The sequence below is a fragment of the Notamacropus eugenii genome, chromosome 6 (assembly GCF_028372415.1).
Source record: "Notamacropus eugenii isolate mMacEug1 chromosome 6, mMacEug1.pri_v2, whole genome shotgun sequence".
In the NCBI taxonomy this organism is placed as follows: Eukaryota; Metazoa; Chordata; class Mammalia; order Diprotodontia; family Macropodidae; genus Notamacropus; species Notamacropus eugenii.
This window is the reverse complement of record NC_092877.1, coordinates 76,737,058-76,757,908: the sequence shown is the minus strand read 5'-3', so window position 1 is coordinate 76,757,908 and position 20,851 is coordinate 76,737,058. Positions and strand designations below refer to the sequence as shown.

General features: G+C 35.9%; 1 protein-coding gene across 5 annotated transcripts in view; it reads left to right on the top strand.

Moving 5' to 3' along the window:
• The window catches only part of PPARGC1A (PPARG coactivator 1 alpha), a 779,791-nt gene that overhangs the window by 490,714 nt on the left and 268,226 nt on the right, over positions 1-20,851 (top strand). The gene's annotated exons all lie outside the window — the stretch shown is intronic.

Sequence of the window (20,851 nt, the reverse complement as noted above, 5' to 3'; positions counted from 1 at the left end):
AAATGGAAATTTGGGAGAGTTTTGTGGAAGCCACAGACAGCATATGAAGCAAACAACACAGAAATAGTTTAGAAACTCTGATATGTATTATATAAAATTGTATAATGTATTGTATAATATCAACATATTTTATCTTTAATACCATAATAATTCAGACTTCTCTGGTACAAAGAGAGGGCCAAAACATTTTACGCAGATTTTCCAGATTATGGGGATATCATGCTGCGAACCCCCATGATGTGGAAGGGAAAACTGTATAGGGAGGGAGAGAGATGACTGTAGGGGAAATTACTTTATATAATTGGAGTACACAAATAGAAGTCTATACAACAAGGGGTGATATACTTGAACCTCATTCCCATGTGAACCAAAGAAGGAAAGAATACAAATACACACACACACACACGCATTCACACATATACACACAAACATCTGGATATAAAAATGTATTTTACCAAACTGGGAAAGAGGAAAGAAAGGAATGAAAAGTGGAAAAGGGGAGAATGAAAAGTCATATTTTCCTATAATGCTTATTAGTTTTGAAAAGATAAAAATATGCAAAAATGGCAAATTGAAAAGGACTTTATTTAGGGAACTTGTTATAGTAAAGTTACTATTTAACATGTCAGTATGTTTTGCTTGGCATATTTGTAATAGAAAGATGTCATGATTTTTAATGCATAACAGAATTTAATTTTCATTTCAACACCTTGGTGTCTGAGTCCTTTATTTCTAAACTCATTGGAAGAAGTGGGCAAATGTAATGCTGAAGTGTAATATAGACGGCAATTTCAGTTTGCTTGATTTTATAAGTGTACTGGGTCAGGGGAAGGAAGGAGGAAATCGTTACTACCTATACATTGGAAAAATACTTCGAATCATTTCTGACGAGCTAAACAGGTTATAAGATTTATGACTTTCCTCCCTTCTCTCCATGCCCTCTTCTCCTCCCCCATTGAAGTTCTAAAATGTTGTTTTAGGAACTGATCCATTTCTATTTTCCCCAATATTTGGAGAAAGCTTCTGCAATATATATTGCAAAACTTATTGAAAACAGCACATTTAGAACAGCAACTTAGAACTAGATTGCCATTTCTTTTCCTATACCGACCCTGAATTGAAGAAACAGAAATTTCACTGGTGGCATTTCCAATTCTGCCACTCTCCTAAAGGCCTTGTTCTTTAGAGAAACTGTAAATGATTGAAAGTTGTATAAAGAAAACCCTTAACCTTTCTGAGAAGTTGATGGAAACTTGTCTTTAAGTCTTTTAAATTTTCCTTATTAAAGTCTTTGAATACTTTTTTGTTTGCTAATCTGTTTCTTGGTTGAATGGAATCATCTTCTAGGAACTCTGAGCACTGTAATGGCATAATTTTTATCTTTAATAAATTATTCTTGACTCCATTTGTTTGTAAAATACTTTTTATGTACTATCTCATTTGAGACTTCACACAATACTTTGAGGTAGTTACTACTGGTATCACCATCCCTATTTTACAGATTTTTGCTCATGGTTCCTAAATTATTAAGGATTAAATAGCTGATATAAACTTCCTGACTGAAAGTCCAGCCCTCTTTCCACTGGACTACACTGCTTCTCTAATTGAATTTTAATATTCTTAACATTTTCGAGGTAGCAGGGACCTTAGCATTTAGACCAACTTTCATATTTAGGAATTTGAGACCTCAAGAAGTTAAATGTCTTGCTCAGAATCAGAAAATTAGGAGCAGGCCTGGGGCACAATACAAGTCTGCTGACATCTAGCACAATATGTATGTATGTATGCATGTGCATGTTTGCATATGTGTGTATTCATGAATGTATGTATGGGTATGCGTATATGTATGTGAATATACATGCCTAGATGCATATATGTGTGTATATATATATGATTTTCTTAATTTTTAAGAAAAGAATCTTCTAACATTATAAATTCCTATAAATATAAGGACACAGAGAACAATAAGGTTTACTTACCATAGACTTGAAAAGTTCTAATGATGATCCTATTCCCTTTCCTGTCTAGAGAAAAAATATTCTCCTTAGGACTGGAAGTATAGAATACAGGAGAAAGAGAACAGTGGTTTTAGATTTCAATCAGATTTTTATGATAGAAACTTCAGTATGGTTTGGTCTATGCATGCACTCTTAACTTGTAACTGGGGTATATGACATTTGTCCATGGTGGGGCTATGGGAACCATTAAGACTCATAAAAGCTTTTCTAAATAGCAAGCTTCACATTTTCTCCTTCTTGGAGACATGATGACGTAATCTTTCTTGTCTCAGAAAAGATATAGTCAAAATTAAAAAGATGTAGTCAAATTTAGAATGTGATTTCTGAAAAATAATATAGTTGTTACTGAGAGTTTAGAGAAATAATGGTGTCCTTATTGATCTTATATTTTTTAGAATAATCATTTCCAGCTTTTTTTTTTCGAGTTTAGGTTTGATATTTCGTTCCATTATCCTTCTGTTCTGAGGGGAAGTAAGGCTGTGGTGGCCTTAGAGCAAGGAAGACCTGGGTGAAAAAATTATCTTAATCTCTTAGTATTTTAAGTAACTTCCTTCCTTCCTCCCTCCGTTCTTCCCTCCTTCCCTCCCTCTCTCCCTCTCTCCCTCCCTCCTTCCTTCCTTCCTTCTTTCCTTCCTTCCTTCTTTCCTTCCTTCCTTCCTCCCTCCCTCCCTTCCTTCCTCCCTCCCTCCCTCCTTCCCTCCCTTCTGCATGCCCTCTTCATCCCACCTCTTATCCCATTGAAAAACAAAGAGAAAAGAAAAACAAATTTCTTTAAACCAATAGGTATAGTAAAGCAAAATGAATTTCCTTATTGTCCCTATTTTTATATGTATATATGTACACATATGCATGCATGCATACACACATATCTCCTTCTGCCCTCTGTTCCAGTAGTTCTCTTTCAGGAAGGAGATAGCGCACTTTATCCTAAGTCCTCTGGAGTCGTGGGTCATCATGGCATGGACCACATTCTCAGAATTTTCGAATTTCTCTGTATGGCATTGTTGTCATTGTGCTCCTGGTTCTGCACATTTCAATCTTCATTAATGTGTAAAAGTCTTCTAAATTGATCATTTTTCTCATACTTAGTTTATACTATGCATTATTCTGGTTTTGATTGTTTCCTTTTCCATATTCTCATACAAGTCATTCCATGTCTCTACGAAGTCTCCTATTTCTACTTCATTTTTAGGAGGCAGTGGTACTCCATATTCATATATCACAAATGCTTTAGCCAGATGGGCATCTCCTTAATTTTCAGGGGGCTTTTTTGCCACCACAGAAAAGGCTATTACGCATATTTTTGTATAGGTCAGAATTGTTCTTCTCTTTGATTTATTTTGGGTGTAGGCCTAGCAATGGAATAGATATATCAAAGGGCATGAGCTGCTTAGTAGCTTTTTGTACATAAATTCAAATTGCTTTCAAGAATGGCCTGTGTAATCTTTCAAGACCATTATAGTTACCTGCATTTTGATAGAGGTCACTCTTTTTACAAATAAAATCGGAGTTAAAGGTAGCAGAAATGTTACACATCTCTAAAAAAAATTTCAATAATTTTTAATTAGAGAAACTGATGAACAGAGCAACCTAAGACTGTATTCCATCTAACCTTATAGGAAGAAGTTTAAGATATCCTAGTATTCTTAATAGAAATATTAGAGAGATTGATGTGCGTAGAGTTGCATTGGAGGAATAATAGCCAGAAAGAGTTATGTGTGTCCTGACCTCCTTTGAGAAATATATTTCCCCATTCATAAATATTTATGAAAGGGAGATATTCAAGACTGTCTATTTTCCCCCTTATTTTACATGTGAGACGACTGAGGCACAGAGAGTTTAATTGACTTACCCAAGGTTGCAAAGATAGTGGTGCATCTAGAAGAACTTTTCTCTTTCTCACTTTTCTCAGTTCTCTTTCCTCTTTGCAATGACACCTAAACAAACATCAAATAAGTGAGTTTTATGAAGATTAATTTTAGAACTACTCCCTCTTATAGAATATGGCACATATTTATGGCAATGCCCTATCATTCCTCCCTCTTTTCTGCATTATAGTGGAAGACCTGCTCATTCCTATATCACCTACATTGGATTTCCTTTGCTCTTTTGCCTCTAACAGTATATAGTGGCAAATGCCCATCTGGTAATGGGAAGAAAATTACACATAGGAGACAGTTCTAAATAAACATTAGAGACATATCAAACTTAATCAGATAGGAGGGATTAAGCAAAAAAGAAAAATAGCCAACTAGAATTTGAGATGATCCTTCAAGAAAGATTGTGAAAATGAACATGAAGTAAAAGGTATTTCAGAGATGTAGAAAAGCACCCTTCTCTCTCAAATCCATTTTTCCCCCACACATTTTTTTCTCCCTACCTCTTTCTTTCCCTTAAAAATTTTTTTAATTTATGGAATAAAGCAAACATTACCATAACATAGTACAATAAAAAAAGATGATTGCACATGACACTGCAAATCTGCTCTGTATAACTTTCTATTCCTTTCAGATATGGAACAAAATTATCATGTAAATTTCTTTTTTCCTTTTTTTTTCTTCTTTTATCCCTACTCCCCACCCTAGAGATGGCCACCATTAGACACAAATAGGGGTGTGTGTGTATACACATATACATATGTGCTTTTGTGTGTATACATATATATGTAAAATTTTTCTATACAGTCTTCTATCTATTACTTCTTTCTCTGGAGGCAAATAAATCTTTCTTCCTATGTACTTTATAACTAACTTGGGTATTTATAAGTCAAAATAGCTTATTCACTCAAAGTTGTTTTTAAAACAATATTGCTATTACTGTATACAGTGTTCTCTTGGTTCTGGTCATTTCACTTCATGAAAATCTTTCCATGTTTTTCTAAAATCACTAAGTTCACCATTTCTTATAGCGCAGTAGTGTTCCATACCAATCATATACCACAACTTGTTTTACCATTACCCAATTGATGGGTATTTCTATAATTGTCAGGTTTTTGCCACCACAAAGACAGCTGCTATAAACATTTAAGAACACGTAGGATCTTTTCCTTTTTACCTAATCATCTTGGAAAATAGACCAAGCAGTGGTATTTCTGGGTCAAAGGGTATAGATAGTTTAATAACTTTTGGGGCATAATTCCAAATTGCTCTCCAAAATGGTTGCATCAGATCACAATTCCACCAACTGTGAATTATTGGACCAATTTTTCTATATCCCTTCCAACATTTGCCATTTTCACTTTCTACCATTTTAGCCAATATGGTAGGTGTAAAATGATATCACAACATTGGTATCAAGGTTATATCTCTTTCCTTTGTCTTAAAGATTATCTCAGTCAAAAGTTCAAGAAAAGTTTTCTTTGGAAAAGTTATTTCATGACTCATCAAAGTAGATATGTAAGGTCTAAGAATGAAGAGCTATAAAGGCAATGAAGTCATTTTTATCATCACAAAAGGAAGACCTTAGTTGAGATACAATAGAAAATTTTGTCTTAAATTCTTGTAACCTAACATCTTCAATCTTAGTTGTTCAAAGGACTTTATTATTATTAAAAATACTGAACAATAGTTCTTTACTCTATAACCATATGAGATAATTAAATCATACATGTTGTCAGGAACCTGGCCAGGATCAGCCCTTATTTGCATAGAACATATAGAGATCGGGTTCAAGAAGCCTATATAAACTAGAATTCTGCATTATATCAGTGATTAGATAAACATTACAGAAGTGTTTAGAACAAGTATTTGACAGTGCTATCTTGTCTGTAATCTAGAATATTACTGTACTCATTTACTATTGGAAAGTCCAACTCATCCCCAAACAAGAAGAGTTTAAGCAATGGCTTTCATTTATAAATTTCTATAACACTCAATAGTATTAATCATTCAATATTTACTAAGCATTTATCATGTGCTAGGCACTAGGAATACAAACATAAGGAGAAATAGTCTGTGTCCTCAGTGACAATTTTAGTGGGAGAAACAAGACATATACATATGTAACTGCAAAGTAATTTCAGAGGTAAGGCACTAGTAACTAGAATAATCCGGATAGGCTTTTTGTAGAAAGTGGTACTTAAGCTGAATTTTGAAGAAATCAGGACTACGATGTGGAAAAATGAGGAGAGCGTACCTTTCATACATAAGCTTCCTTTTGCCATCCCCCATCCCCGCAGTAAGCAGTGACTCTACAGATTTGGAGGGAGGGGATTGACCTAATGATTGGGGAATTTATTTAGCATTCTAATATTTGAGGTACTTCCTGATGGGCATTCTGAAGGTTTCTTCTGTGGAAAGAAGGAAGAAGTTATCACAAGGGGTGACCACAAGGAGCTTCTGGAAAGAGCCAATATAAGTATAATGATCTATGACTGGGGAGATGAGGGCAATGAAGACATTGAGAATAAACAGTGAGCTTGGTGTTAAGTTTGTGCTGTTAACACAAACTGATGTGGGTGGAAGAGCGAGGGATCTTCACTCCTCTCTCTCATTTTGCTCCCTATTTGTTATTTATTTGTTTCTATTTCTTGTCTCCATCTGTTCATGCCAGGCTTTTTTTTTCTTTTACAAGATTTTGGAATTGGAGATTTGGGGAAGAAGACTGATTGATTAATTAGTAGCATTGTTCTTTTCTTTGATACTCATTTTCACTTCTAATTTTTTAATGTGTGATAAAGCATTCAAGTCTTTCAAATACAATAAAACTTGCTGGCCAACATAACCACAAGCTGTCTGTTGCATTTGCTTAATTTGTAGACATAAAGAGAGGAGAGTAGGGATTTCCGCTTTCAGAATAAGATATGTTTTGTGCAGGAATCCATGGCTGGGAGTTAACGCTGCATAAAATCAGACCAAAGGTCAGTGAGATATTCCTTAACTGATGCAGAAAGATAACCTTACATATGTTTAATTTTCATTTTGTGAAATGGAGCTCAGGAAATCAGCATCCTGGAGGGGGTCCCTTCATATGCATTGAGGTATGTTTCAAAAAGTTAACCTTTTGGGTTGAATGAAGTGAGAATATCATAGTGGGTCAGTAGTCTTCTACCTAGAAGCCTTCAGCTCAGCATAGGAATGGCCAACAAGGCCTCACTTGGCTTATTGATTGTTAAAATGCCTCTTTTGGGGGGAATGGAGTGGGGAGAGGAGCACAGATCTTCTGGCAAGGCTTTGGAGATGTGGATGTGATGTTTACAAGGACTAGCAAGTGTACCAGTTTAACTTGAACATAGATTGCTTGCAGAAGGAGAATAATGTGTAATATGCTTGTAAAGATAGTTCACAGCCAGATTGTTAAAGACTTAAAAAGATGGTGAGGTTTGTATTTTATCCTAGAGGCCATAGGGAGCCAGTAGAAAATGGGGTTACAGGTCATGCCTAATAGTAATTCACATTTCACTAATATTCTAACATTTCTAAACAGAGCTTTCTTTACAGTGGGCCCATGAGGGAGATAATAGAAATGTCTTCATTTTCAAGATAAGGAAACAGAATCAGGAACAGTTAAAATGCTTCTTCCAATACTTCTCAGCTAGTAAATGTCATATTTGGAATTCAAACTTAGGTATCTTTATTTAAAGATGGACTCTCTTTCTCTTAGTAATAGATTTCCCCTTCCCCATTATCAAACATTTTCCCTCTTATACACCACCTATTCAACAGCAAAAAAAAAAGGCCAAAACCAAAACTGTAATGAATAAGTGTCACCAAAAAAAGCAAAATTCCACATAATATTCAAAAACATATGTCTCATTCTACGTGTCAGTCCATTGTTCCTCTGTGAGGGTATAATTCCTAATTATCCTCATCAGTCTTCTGGAATCCTGGTAGATCATTTCATTGATCAGAATTTTTTTGGAACAGACTTTCTATTTTTTTTGGAAAATTTTGACCATGTTGTTATCATTTCATAAATTATTCTCTGGAAACTTCTCATTTCACTTTGCATTAGTTCATCTAAGTCCTCCCAAGGTTCTCTGAGACATTCCCTTCTTTATTTCTTATAGCACCATATAATTGAATTACTTTCTTATAGCATAATTTATTTATCCATTCTCCAATTGATATACATACACTCAGTTTCAAGTTCCTTGTCATCTCTCTCTCTCTCTCTCTCCTTCTCTCTCTCACACACACATACATACACACACACACAAACACACAGCTGTGAGAATTTTTTTTATGCATGAGAGACCTTTTCTTTTTTCTTTGACCTCTGTAGGATGTCAGCCTAATAGTGGTATTGCTGGACCAAAAAGCATCCAGTTTAATAACTTTGGGGCTATGGTTCCAAACTGATTTCCAAAATGGCTGGTCCAATTCATAGTTGCACCAACAATACATTAGTGTTCTTGTTTTCCCATACCACTTTCATTTCTAATTTACATTTTTGTCACCTTTTACAATCTGATGGTTGTAAGGTACAACCTTAAGAGCTGCTTTAATTTCTCTAATTATTAGTCATTTGGATAATTTTTTTCATATGGCTTGGATTTCTTCCCTTTAGAAATGTCTGGTCACATCCTTTGACCATTCATCTATTGGAGCACTTTCTCTGGTATTATTCCAAAGAAAGAGAACACAAGACTGTATTTGGATCATGTATCTGTTAGTCATATCTTAGCCAAGACAGTCTTCCCTGTTTTTCTTTTACTATGATTCTCTTTCCTACTGTACTTATACCAAGCCATCTCTTCTGACTCAGGCACATTCTGTACATTCCTCGCTAACATAGACTTGTAGCTCATGTTATTTTAAACACCTTTGCTGACTTATTAGATAAGAAAAAAGAGAAAATTTTACCCATTCAAAGAGAACATCAGTAAGATTATTTGATTTATGATAATTTAGCATATATGGTTATGTCTCTTAAAGAGTGAAACATAAACAGTCGTGTTCTGAACTTTCAAGACTTAATTAACTAATATCATTACTTCCTTTTAGTTAATGGGGCAGATCTAAAGGAAAAGGCAATATGTATGTTAACTGACTTTCTAGAGACATTGACCGTACTTTGGTTGCCTGATCTCTTAGCAAGATTTTAGTAGTGAGGGTATTCAAGGTAGAGGGAGAGAGGTTTTATGGGCAGGTAGGCTTAACAGGGCAAGTCAACAAAATGACAAGGGTTTATTACATATTTACTATGTGTCAGGAACTGTACTAAGCACTAGGGATACCAAGATTTGCAAAAAAAAGAAAGCCAGTCACTGACATTAAGGATCTTACAGTTTAAATAAAGGGGAATATAACATAAAAAAGTCAATTGGAAAGCAGGAATATGGAGAAAAGGGGTAATATAATAATTGGGAGAAATGAATATTTCTCTCCTATATATATATACATATATATATATATATAATAAGTAATTATTGTATTAGGATCAAGCTTTTTCCCCTTTTCTATTTCCTGATCCAAAAACGAACCAGTGTGGGAAATCTCTCTTAAAGATTGACCCAGACCAAGATCTAATCAGACGGTAGAAGAAATTCTAAATTTGGGCTAAAGGGTATATTCCTCCTCATTAGCAAAGGTCTGGAAAAATATTGATTCTCCCTTTCTTTCAAGACAGGTGGAAAATTGATGTTTCTAAGTCTCATACCCCAAGATCCTCATTTCAATATAACCCACTTCCCATTGTGCTAACCAGAGTGGATTGGTGCCCCTCAGAAATATCTACTCTTGGAAGGCATATAAACTGTGAGCCCACCATCGTGAAAAGTCCTTGAGCTAAGAGAGATAGACAAATGACCATCCTTTTATTAATAACATTCTGACTTTATTAATAAAATGATTATATTACTCAGAAACTGTGTCTCTCAGAATTATTTTAATTGCCATACGATGTTGAAGTTAAGAAAGTACAAAATCACAGTTAATAGTGAAACAAAAGTTGAACTCCTCAAAGTGGAGATTCCAGGAAAAATTCCTCAGTGGGAGAAGGGGGCTGACATAGCAGAAGGATGTTGCGAGGTGAAAAGGCTACAGGCATCGAGAAAGGTCACAGGGAGAGACTGTAGTTGAGGCATAATGTCCAAAATTTTAGGAGTTCCATAGTGCCCAGAAACATCAACTCTCTAAGGGGAGATGAGGGAGAAAAAGAAGGCTGAGAGCTGAGCCTTGCTTAGTAGTCTGCTTACCATTCAGCCAAGCAGCATAGTGTACTGAAAAGAGCACTGTCTCTCTGTGGGACTTTAATGGCATCCCATTCCTCCTTCTTTCTTTCAGTGTGACTTTGAGCTAGTTACTATCCTTCTGACCTATAGTATAGAGCAAGGAGAGTTGACTAGGGTCTTTTTATCTTCACTCTTTCTGGAGCTTCAGATCAGTTAGACTATCAACTAGTATAACTGTTCTGAGGGTAGTAATAACAGTGACATATGTCATTATTATCTATAGAAAAAAATAGAAAGCTCTTTTGTAGATGTCAACAGTTTTGTTGATATTTTCCTAGGCATTCTGAAATGCTTATAGTACAGTGTTTTACTGAATAAAATTATACCAAGAGAATTGACATTCACCGGGGAGTGAAATACATGTTCGTCTCATATGTACTCGGCTAATGCTTCAAAGGAAATAGGACAAGAAACAAAGGAAAATTTTGTCACTGATGTAATGGAAAAGCAGGATGAACTGATTTAGTTTCACTCTGAAAGACCATGCTAGCAGTTACAAGAAGGCACATTTCTCATTCAGAATTAAGGAAGAATTCACCGAACTTTGAAATGATCCATAGAAGGAAGATTTTACCTATTAAGTTCCCAATCATCAGAGATCTTCAAGTAGAGTTCTAATAACTTCATTGGGCTTGTTTTAGAATGAATATGAGCCTCAGGTAAGGGTTGGACCAGATGATCGCTAAGGAGCTAGCTTGTAATACTAAGATTTTGCAAACATTCTTCATTCCATAAATTTGGTAAAAGTCCTTTCCATTTTTATTTCCCTCTCCTATTTTCAAGAGTCTTTGATGATAGTACAGCTTTTTTTTTCTTGCTAGAAGGATTTGGATTCATAGGACATTAACAATAATAAGGACCTTAGGGATATCTAGTCTTCCTCCACAATTTATGTTATTGTTGTTGTACATTTGTGTCCAACTCTTTGTGATCCCATTTGGCATTTTCTTGGTAAAGATCCTGGAATGGTTTGCCATTTCCTTCTGCAGCTGATTTTATAGATGAGGAACTGAGATAAACAGAGTTAAATGTCTTCGCCAGGGTTACACAGCCAGTAAGTGTCTGAGGCCAGATTTGAACTCAGGAAGATGAGTCTTCTTGACTTCAGGCCTGGTGCTCTATCTACTGTGCTACCTTGCTACCCAGTTTATAGTAAAGATATAAGAAATCATACTTATAAAATTCTCTTATTGTGCTTATATAAAAATCCTGATGATGCTTATAATAGAAAATAAATGACGTCAGTATTACTTGCTCCTCCAAAAAATATAGAGAAGAAAAACTTCAAAAATTAGGTTAAACAATCCCCCGCATAGGGCTATATTTAATTTTTCTTCCAAAACTAAAATTTTAAATGATAGAATTATTGAGAAAAGCATCAAATATCTCCTACTAATGGAAACATCTATCTTTGCAGAGTTGGTTTTTAGAATCATCATCTTTTGGATCCTTTGCTAATTTTTCTCTAATAAAGAAAGTGGTACTTGGAAAGGTAGAAGAAATGTGACATCCAGTCTACCTTGTATAACGGTTTTTATTTTCATCTCTGATGAATTTATTTTGTACAAAGTCAGTAATGCAAAGGTAGGAAAAAACCAGGTTTCTTTTCCTTACCATTTGCTGATTAGCCAATTTTTTAATTCAGGGAGGACTTCACTTGTGTCAGGTTTCTGTATAGTTTCATAGAAGTGGAGCATGATACTTACCATATCTCCAGTGAATGCTTTTTCAATTAGCCTCAAGTTCCTTGGTGGTATTCCCTTTGCAGTCCTCGGTGGGTGAGGTTTAAGAGCAAAGGTTTAAGAGTTTTCGGACAATTTATGATGTTTGGAGAAGCTGTTTGGCATGAAACAGTATCTGCAACCATTTTTATGTTCAATTTGAGTTCTGGGCCCTTTGTTTATTTTTATAGCACTATTTTCTGAGGTGTTAAAGCTAACTTTAAAGTATTTTTAAAAACAGAAAAACTTACCCCATTGGTGTAAAACATCAAGATATCCACGGAACACCACAAGACATTTTATAATAGAGGTGGAGAACTCTGTGTTTGTTTTGGATTGTTGTACTTTACCAGAAAATCCCTAGCAAGAGGACAGATCAGGAAAATTAGAAATGAGGTCATATGTCCTGTGAACTTTTATCAAATCTTACCCTTTGTTCTTTCCATTATTAATATTAATAATGCTACTACGACTAATAACAATGAAGTCTTACTGACATTTGAAAAATAGAGAACTGTGACCAAATCTTTAGGTTGGCTGGCATTTAAGGAGACTGAAGTATGATTTACTGCGCCCCTCACCCCAAACACAGAAAAACTGTATCCCCAGCTCTACAAAACAAAATTGGATAAACTGTAAATCTTTCTCAAATTGCTACATGCAGAAAGACAGGTTGTAGTTTTCAAAATGTGACTATCTGGAAGGAAATATGAAAAAATAACTGATGACATTTTAAACATTTACTGACTCTTGTTTTGAAAAAAAAGGAAGAGACAGGGAAAGAATTGTACTTATTCAGAAAGAACAGAGAAAAGCCATGAGACTAGTTTCATTTGAAGTTTCTATTATAAGTAGCTTGGTCTAAATCCCTATGGATTTTGTAAAAATTGAAATAATGTTTCATTGGAGCACATGATTGCTATAAATATCTATTTATATTCCTACCTCAGGAGTAGGTTAGGTCCCTTAATTTTCTTTATAAAAGAAAAATAATTTTCTCAAAAAGACATTTATTATTTTCATGATGCTACAACTTGACCCTTAGAATTTTGGCATTTTTTTGTGGCTTCTAGCAGAATGCATATTTCAGAGAGAATATTTTTCAGTATGTGTTTTCATGTCCAAATTTGTACTTGCCTGCTAATGAACTAACTTGTTATTTCATCAGAGGGTTAAGGGACATTCATGAATATATTTTACACTTAACTCCAAGCTTCTACATGAAAATAAAAATGTCACTTTTCCTAAAACCTACCAGACTCAGAAATGTGTGTATATGTATGTATATTCATTTCTTTCCACCAGTTTAATTTTTAATCATAGAGAAAAAAATTTTAGTTTTTGAATTTATCTTGGAAACACAAAAGTTTCTCACAAAAAATATGCTGAATAATATAGATAATCAGTACATTATTGTTGGAACGAGGTAGTTGGGTGGTTTTTTTTTTAGATCAACGTGAGCTTTGTAAAATTGAGAATTAAATTCATATTTCCTTTAGTTTCTCTCATTTTCTTTTTTTTGTGCTCTACTCCTTTTCAATGTCCCTGCCTTGTTTTCCTCAGATACTTTTGCCTTCCTCTTCTTTCTGTCTATTCACATTCTGTAAGTAGAAGCTTTCCTGGATAGCATTTTATGTTTGAAGATAAGGTCACAGTGAAGCATTCGGCATGTGGCCATGACCGTAACGTCTCCTGGACCTTTTGGGTGATTAGAATCAGACTCAGTAACTAATTTGAGCTAAAGTATTAATGGCTGATAATGGCTTCATGCGTCAGCCTGTTCCAGTCAAAGTATTGGCATTTTTATGGAGGCCTCATTGTTTTAAGAAAAAAGAATCAGTGAGGTAAGGTTTTAGACATTGTGACCTTCCAGGGTAGAAGATATTTTGGGGGTAGAAGAGGATTTTTGGCACTCCTATTCAACCTACATATAAAGCTGATTCTAGTTCAGCTTTATTTTCAGCTGATTCAGGCCACAAAAACAATTTAAAACATTGTCTTCTTTGAAAGTAATAATGTTCATCAAAGTCAGTAATATCTTGATCTGTGAATACTTTAGATATCTCATGTTCAATCTGATATTTCAGAAGTGTTTACCTTTGGAAAAGTAGAGGGACAAAATTGAAGTTATGCTCTTCTAGGTCTATTTGACCACAAAAGTTGGTAGAGTATCAGATAAGGAAAATATGGTCTAAATACAGTTTCTCTAGATTTTAGCAAAGTATCTGAAAAGCCTCTCCTACTTGTGAAAGAGATGGAGGATTGTGCTCTGAATGACTACTTTAGTGAGGTAGATCCAGAAATGGCTGAATGGCCAGGCAGACAGCAAGGTCATTAATGCTTTGACATTCCTAGTAGAGTTTTCAGGAAATATGTTCTTGGCCCTCTGCAGTTTGATATTGGATTAAGGCACAGATGCCATCCTCATCCAATTTGGAGCTGACACAAAATTGGGAAGTATAGGTAATCTGTTGGATTACGTAATTGTTATCCAAAAAAGATTTCAATAGTTTAGAACATTATGCAAAGTCCACTAAGATGAAATTTAATGGGAGTGTGAAGTCCCTTTCACAAATACAAAATGGGAGAAATTTGGCTAGACAGTCATTCCTCTGAAAAGGATTTCAAGGTTCTGATTGACTGTAATTGTAGTTTTTGCTTGGACCCTAGAATGGAGGAGTGGGGGAAATATTTTGGAAGTTCCAGTAAAACATAGCTTTGATTTAAGGAAATAATTCCTAACAATTGCAGTTATTCACGTGGAATAGATTGCCTAGGCAGATCATTGATTCCCCTTGTCTCTAGAAGGAATTCTTATACCGTTATGAAGTAAGTTGGATAACCTTGGAGAGTCTTCACAATGCCAATATCTAGTGAAGAATCTGGATAGGACTGAGTGACAGTGACTACCAGTGATACAAGTAGGATCCGTAGAACTTGGAACAAAAATCCAGAAGCCAGCTTCTTAGACTTCTTTTGCAACTACTTTTATTAACCTCACTGTTTCTGTCAATGATACCACTACTTACCTGTTCTTCCATGTTGAACACTATGATCAGCTTCCCCCCTTTCTTTGCTGTTTGCTCTCAATAAATTATCAAATCCCTATTGTTTCATCCTCTTCAGCAAATCTTGCTTCTATCTTCTCATTTTACAGCTGAGGAAACTGAAGTCCAAAGATGCTAACACAAGTCTCTTGACTCTTGGTTTATGGCCCCTTCCAAGATAATATGCATATTACTCTTTCTAGATCTTAGGACCTGATATATGCAGTGGTAAATCACTTGCCGTTGTTTCAACAAATGTGTAATGATTTGATTCTAATTCTCTAGCTTGTGGATGTGATGATACTTACTTGATTGTAAGCCAGCAAATTGCATTGTTTTTGAGAAGACAGTAATGAGAAGAAACTGAGGCACGGCAAAGGTTAATTATCTTGCTTCCAAACACTGAGGTAACAGTAACCTACATTAAATTTGTATTTTCGACTCTGAGTCATAAGATTTAAGTTACAATATATAATTCTCTTCATACTCTGCCTTTTGCCTTACTTTTCCCTTCTCTTCTCCCAATATAGCTCCACATGCATACAAAACATGTCGTCAGTAATCTATATATTTTTAGTAACTGACACACATATTAAACAGTATGATATTGTTTAATATAGTTTCCTGTAACCTAATAGCTTAGGAAGGATTTCATCTCTCATATCAGGAACTCTGAGGGTAGAGTCTTTTACTTCTTTTTGAATTCTCATCAGTTAGCACAGTGCTTAGCCCATAGTAGGCACTTAATCAATGTTATTCACTGACTGACCAAGGAGGAAAATCTTTATCAATTGTTGGCATAGTATAGTGTATCCCCAAAATCTTAATTATTGAACTTAAAACTGTGTTAAAATTTACCAGATACCTTATATAAGCTAACAAGCAATTATGTATATTTTTGAAATTTCTCTATGCAATCTGCAGTTTTTGGAAAATAAATACTTGGGTGTTTTATGCATCACATGTATTATGTCAACTTGAAATGGTTCAATTTCAAAACTGTCTCCAGCATCTTACATCTTTGTAGTATACTCTGTTTTCTACTTTTAAACTATAGCCATGATTCCATATTTTGAATTTCTACTCTATCTTCCTTATTTCAAATGGAGATATTTATAACACATGATTATAGATTTATGCCTGGAAGGAACCTCAGAGATCATCTAGTCATAATATCCTCATGCTGCAGGTCAGGGTTCAGCAAACTACACCCCTAGCCCAAATCCAGCCTCCAATTTATCCTGCAGGTCAAACTCAGCCTGGCTGGTTTTCGTATGTCCAGGGGATAAGATTGGTTTTTACGTTTTAAAGTAAGGTTCTATTGTATTTTAAAATGTAAAAACTATTGTTAGCTCCAGTGCCATACAAAAACAGGCCAAGTCTTATAGTTTCAGACCCCTGTCCCTGTTATAGATAAAGAACTTGAGCTTCACACGACATGTCAAAGGTCACAGAGGTGATAAGTGTTAGGACCAGAATTCCGACCCAGGTCTTCTGACTCTAAGTCTTCTATTCTTACATGCTGCTTTTTATCCTTCCCAGCAGCTCATGGTCTTAACACATAATACTATAAATTATCCCATTTTTACACTTGTCAATGTATTATCAATTTTCAAATCGTGTATATAGTCATTTGAAAAATGTTTTCTTTGCATCTGGCTTTTATTGTGTGTGTCATGCAGCTGTCCTTTGAGTGTCTGTGAGCATGGCTGCCAACATGTACAGTAACATTCATGGTAAAATACAGTCTTCTTGAAGTTCTTACAAAATGATCATTAAGTTTTTCTCTGAACATGGTTTTCTGTGTGCAGTGCTTACGTGAGTCATTTATATTGGCTGTTAGTACTAGTTTAGTTCAACTGTCAAAGATGCCAAGTATATTATGGAAAAAAAAGGAGGTTTTATCACTTCTTTCTTTCTAGAACCCCACCTCCACCCCTCCTAGCATGTTCTCCCCTGTGTTCTTTTCCCTCTTTCCACAGTGCTGAAGGCAGGATAGTACTACTGATGCCAAAGATCCAAAGATAGGCTTACTTGGAACTCAAAGTTAAGTCAGGGATGATAATTTCAACATTTCATTTTTTCTGGGAAGACTCTTCTCTAGAAAAAAGATAGGAATAGGAAGGTGTACAAACAGGAGTACTGGAAACCAAGCAGAAGGTGGTATTTTCTTTCACTCATATCCAAATAGCAAAGGCTTTGTCATTTTGTTGTTTTAATTCAATTTATTAAATGCCTACTTTGTTCAAGTCAGTATGGTATATACAAAACCAAAATGACAGCCTCTGTCCCCAAGGACCTTCCATTCTACTGATGGGATAGAAAATTATAGTTATTATTTCACAGGGTTTTTGTTTGTGGTGGTAAAATCAGTGTCTGTCTCTCTCTCTCTGTCTGTCTGTCTGCCTGCCTGTCATCTGTGTATCATTTATCTATCTCTCTCTCTATCTATTGAATTGCAAAGTTAAAGCACTGTATTGTGCCAGCTGTTTTTATCACTAACTGATCTGAATAGGTAATCTGGAATGTTACTAATATATTGAGTATGTGAATTCCCTTCCCTGAGACCCATCAAAACCCATGCACGATATTGTAGATAAGTTCTAGGGAGTTTCTTGAGGCACAGAGCTAAATGACTCGCCTAGGGTCAAGCAAGGATCAGAACCTGGATTGGATTCTTTCATTTCAGTTCCCAGCTCAATATTTTATCTGCCATACCAGGCTGCATCTTTTTTTTTTCTTGGTAATAAAAGCACTTTACTGAATATGACTTGCTTCTTAGGGGCTTGTCGCCACCATTGCTATATGTGAGGTTCTTAGGGTGTCTGAGATTATTCCAATGAAAAGGTCTTCGCTGGGAACTCTTTCACTTTTCTATTGTCATAGATTCTAGTTTAAGGACCAGCTGTACTTATAACCACAGAAAATTGAAGTGTAGTTCCCCGCCCCCCATAATCTGCTGCTTCCTCTTGTGTTGTAGAAATGATCAGAAACTGGTGAGATAAAATGAAAACTGTCAAGCAAAAAGACCTGTGTGTGTATTTTTCCAGCATGACAGCACCTGTGTCTTCTACCACTCCTTTCTCAGCTTAGGGCCAAAACAACCTCTCCCTAGATGTAAAATGAAGAAGAACTGAATGAGAATATCTTGGAATCCTGGGGCAGGTCAGGGGCTTCAGATCTGGCTTCAGTATGAAGAATTTGAATCAGTGCCTATAAACTTAGCCTTCCTATTCACTCTTTCCTTTTTCTATAACGAAGAGTAATTCTTTTTCCATTCTACCAAAAAAATGTTCTATTCTTTGTTCATGGGGAAATATCAGCCAGGAATACATATTGGGACTTATCTTGGACTTGAGCCACTTGCATCCACTTTATGTCTAGAATACTTACCTAAAGTGGCTGATTATTTAAGATAGGGAGGATACTCCTCCATGAAAGAAGTTATTGTATTTTTTTTATTCCTTTCTGTTGTCCTTTTTTTTGAGTTTCTGGGTTTTGCCCCTGTTTTGTGTTGTGGCATTAGCTTTGAATGTTGATGAGGGAACACTTGGTTCCTCACCAAAAACTTATTTTGGGGTAATTAATACTTGGCACCAGAGCAGTGTTTAACAACTGTGACTTTCCAGAGTATGAGATGACTGACTAAACGTCTGGGCATGAGGTATGTGCACTTACTGCATTTCTTGATGCCAAAGACGTAATCATTTATTGAGGTTATTCTAGTGAGAATGAGAATGATGATCATGCCTCTTGGCAGGGAGGGAAGTCATTGAAATGACGAAAAGAAGGATCCCCCGAGTGCAGGGATCATGACTTCGTTAGTCCTAGGCATCTTTGGTCTCTCAGGTCTAGTCCCTAGGAGATTTGGAATTTTTAAATAACATTTTTAGTATCTGCTAATATAACTACAGGGAGAAATCAGGAAATTAAGATCATAGATCATAAAAATTGGAGCTAAAAGGAGTGTTAGAGATTATATAGTCCAATTCTTTCATTTTCCAACTACAGCAATTTAGGTCCACAGAGAATGGGATTTTCCTTCTATGATATGAATCGTGAGACGTTATTTGAATTTATGATTTCCACCTCTCAAACCATTGTTCATTTCATTATGCAACATTGCCTCCCCACGTGAGGTTTGCAAAGAGCTTTTCTCACAGTACCCCTGTGACTAAGATAGTACAATTTTGTTGTTTTTCAGTTGTATGCAGTCATGTCTGACTCTTTGTGACCCTATTTGGGATTTTCTTGGCAAAAATACTGGAGTGGTTTGCCATTTCCTTCTCTAGTTCATTTTACAGATGAGGAACTGATGCAAACAGGGTTAAGTGATTTGCCCAGGGTACCTACCACAAGTAGTAAATATCTGAGGCCAAATTTGAACTCAGGAAGGTAAGTCTTCTTAATTCTAGGCCTGGTACTCTATCCACTGTGCTACCTACTGACCTAGGTAATACAATATTTCCCTTTTCTAAATAAAGAAATTAATCTTCATGCTGAGTGGTCAGTCTGGCATCATAAAGCCATTATCAGACAGAGATTTGGAACCCAGGCCTTCTGGTGATTCTTACTTCACTGTTTTGATTTAACTTCCCGGGACATTATCTAAAGGGCTATTTTCCACTTGTGATCCATGGCAGTCATTACATGTTCATTTCCTTTCCTTTCCTTCCCTTCCCTTCCATCTTTTCTTTTCTTTTCTTTCTCATCTCTCAACCAGATCTCTTCTCTGCACAAAGCCACATCTGATAGTGCTTGTTTCAGACTTCATTGTTCTAGAATTCTTCACTCCATTTACACCACTCCATTGACAACCCTCTCCTGTATATTCTCACCTTGTGATGCAAGTTTCCCCTAATTCTCTTTCTCCATTTCACAACCCTTCTATTTCCTTTTCAGTCTCCCCATTTATATCATATTATGTCCTATCTCCCTCTTGCTGAGTGGGTGCTCCCTAGGATTCTGAACTGAGTTGACTCCCAAATCTTTATATACAAACTCAGTGTTTCTCTAGATTTCTAGTTTCAAATAGAGTATCACACAGACATATTTAAACAGAACTCTTTTTTCCCTGCCCCAAGTCCATCCCTACTGCACTGCCCTCTTTCTGTCAGGGACAATACCATTTTTCTAGTCTCCCAGGCTCACATTTTCAGTGTCATCCTTGAACTCTTTATTCTCCCTCCATCCACTTATAGAAAGCATCAAATCTTGCTTGCTTTTATCTCCACAATGGCTCTCCTCAATCTCTGTTCTTTGTTCCCACAACCACCACCTCTGTAGAGACCTTGATCGCCTCTTTCCTAGATGACTGGGCTTCCTGCTCAGAGCTCTCCACTCAGCTCCGCCATTGACACTCCTCTAGTGCAGATAGTACCATATTGCTCCTATACTCGATAAACTCCAGGGACACTCTTGCTCCTAGGATACTATATGAACGATGGTTGGCTCTTAAAGCCTGTCACAACCTGGTATCAATCAGTATTTCTATTGTAATCATAAATTACTTTCCTTCCTACCCTCTAAGGCTTTCTAAAACTTTCTAAATCTCTCTGTTTTGTCATATGTGACAACTCATCTCGTCTGTGTACCTTGCACTGGTCATACCCCATGCACAGAGTGCAATCCCTCCTCAAACCAGCTTCTCAGAATTACTTACTTTAAGATCTAACTTAATACTACCTTCTAAATGAAATCTTTCCTCACCTTCTCCCCCAGCTGCTAGTGCCTTTACTCCCTATACCTTGTATTTAATTACCTCATACTTCGTTGATATACATACACACATATATGTATATATACACATAAATTTGTATGTATATGTCTTCCCTGCTGTGATAGTAATGATTTGTTCCCCAGTACCTAGCATAGGGTCTGGCACATTGTAGG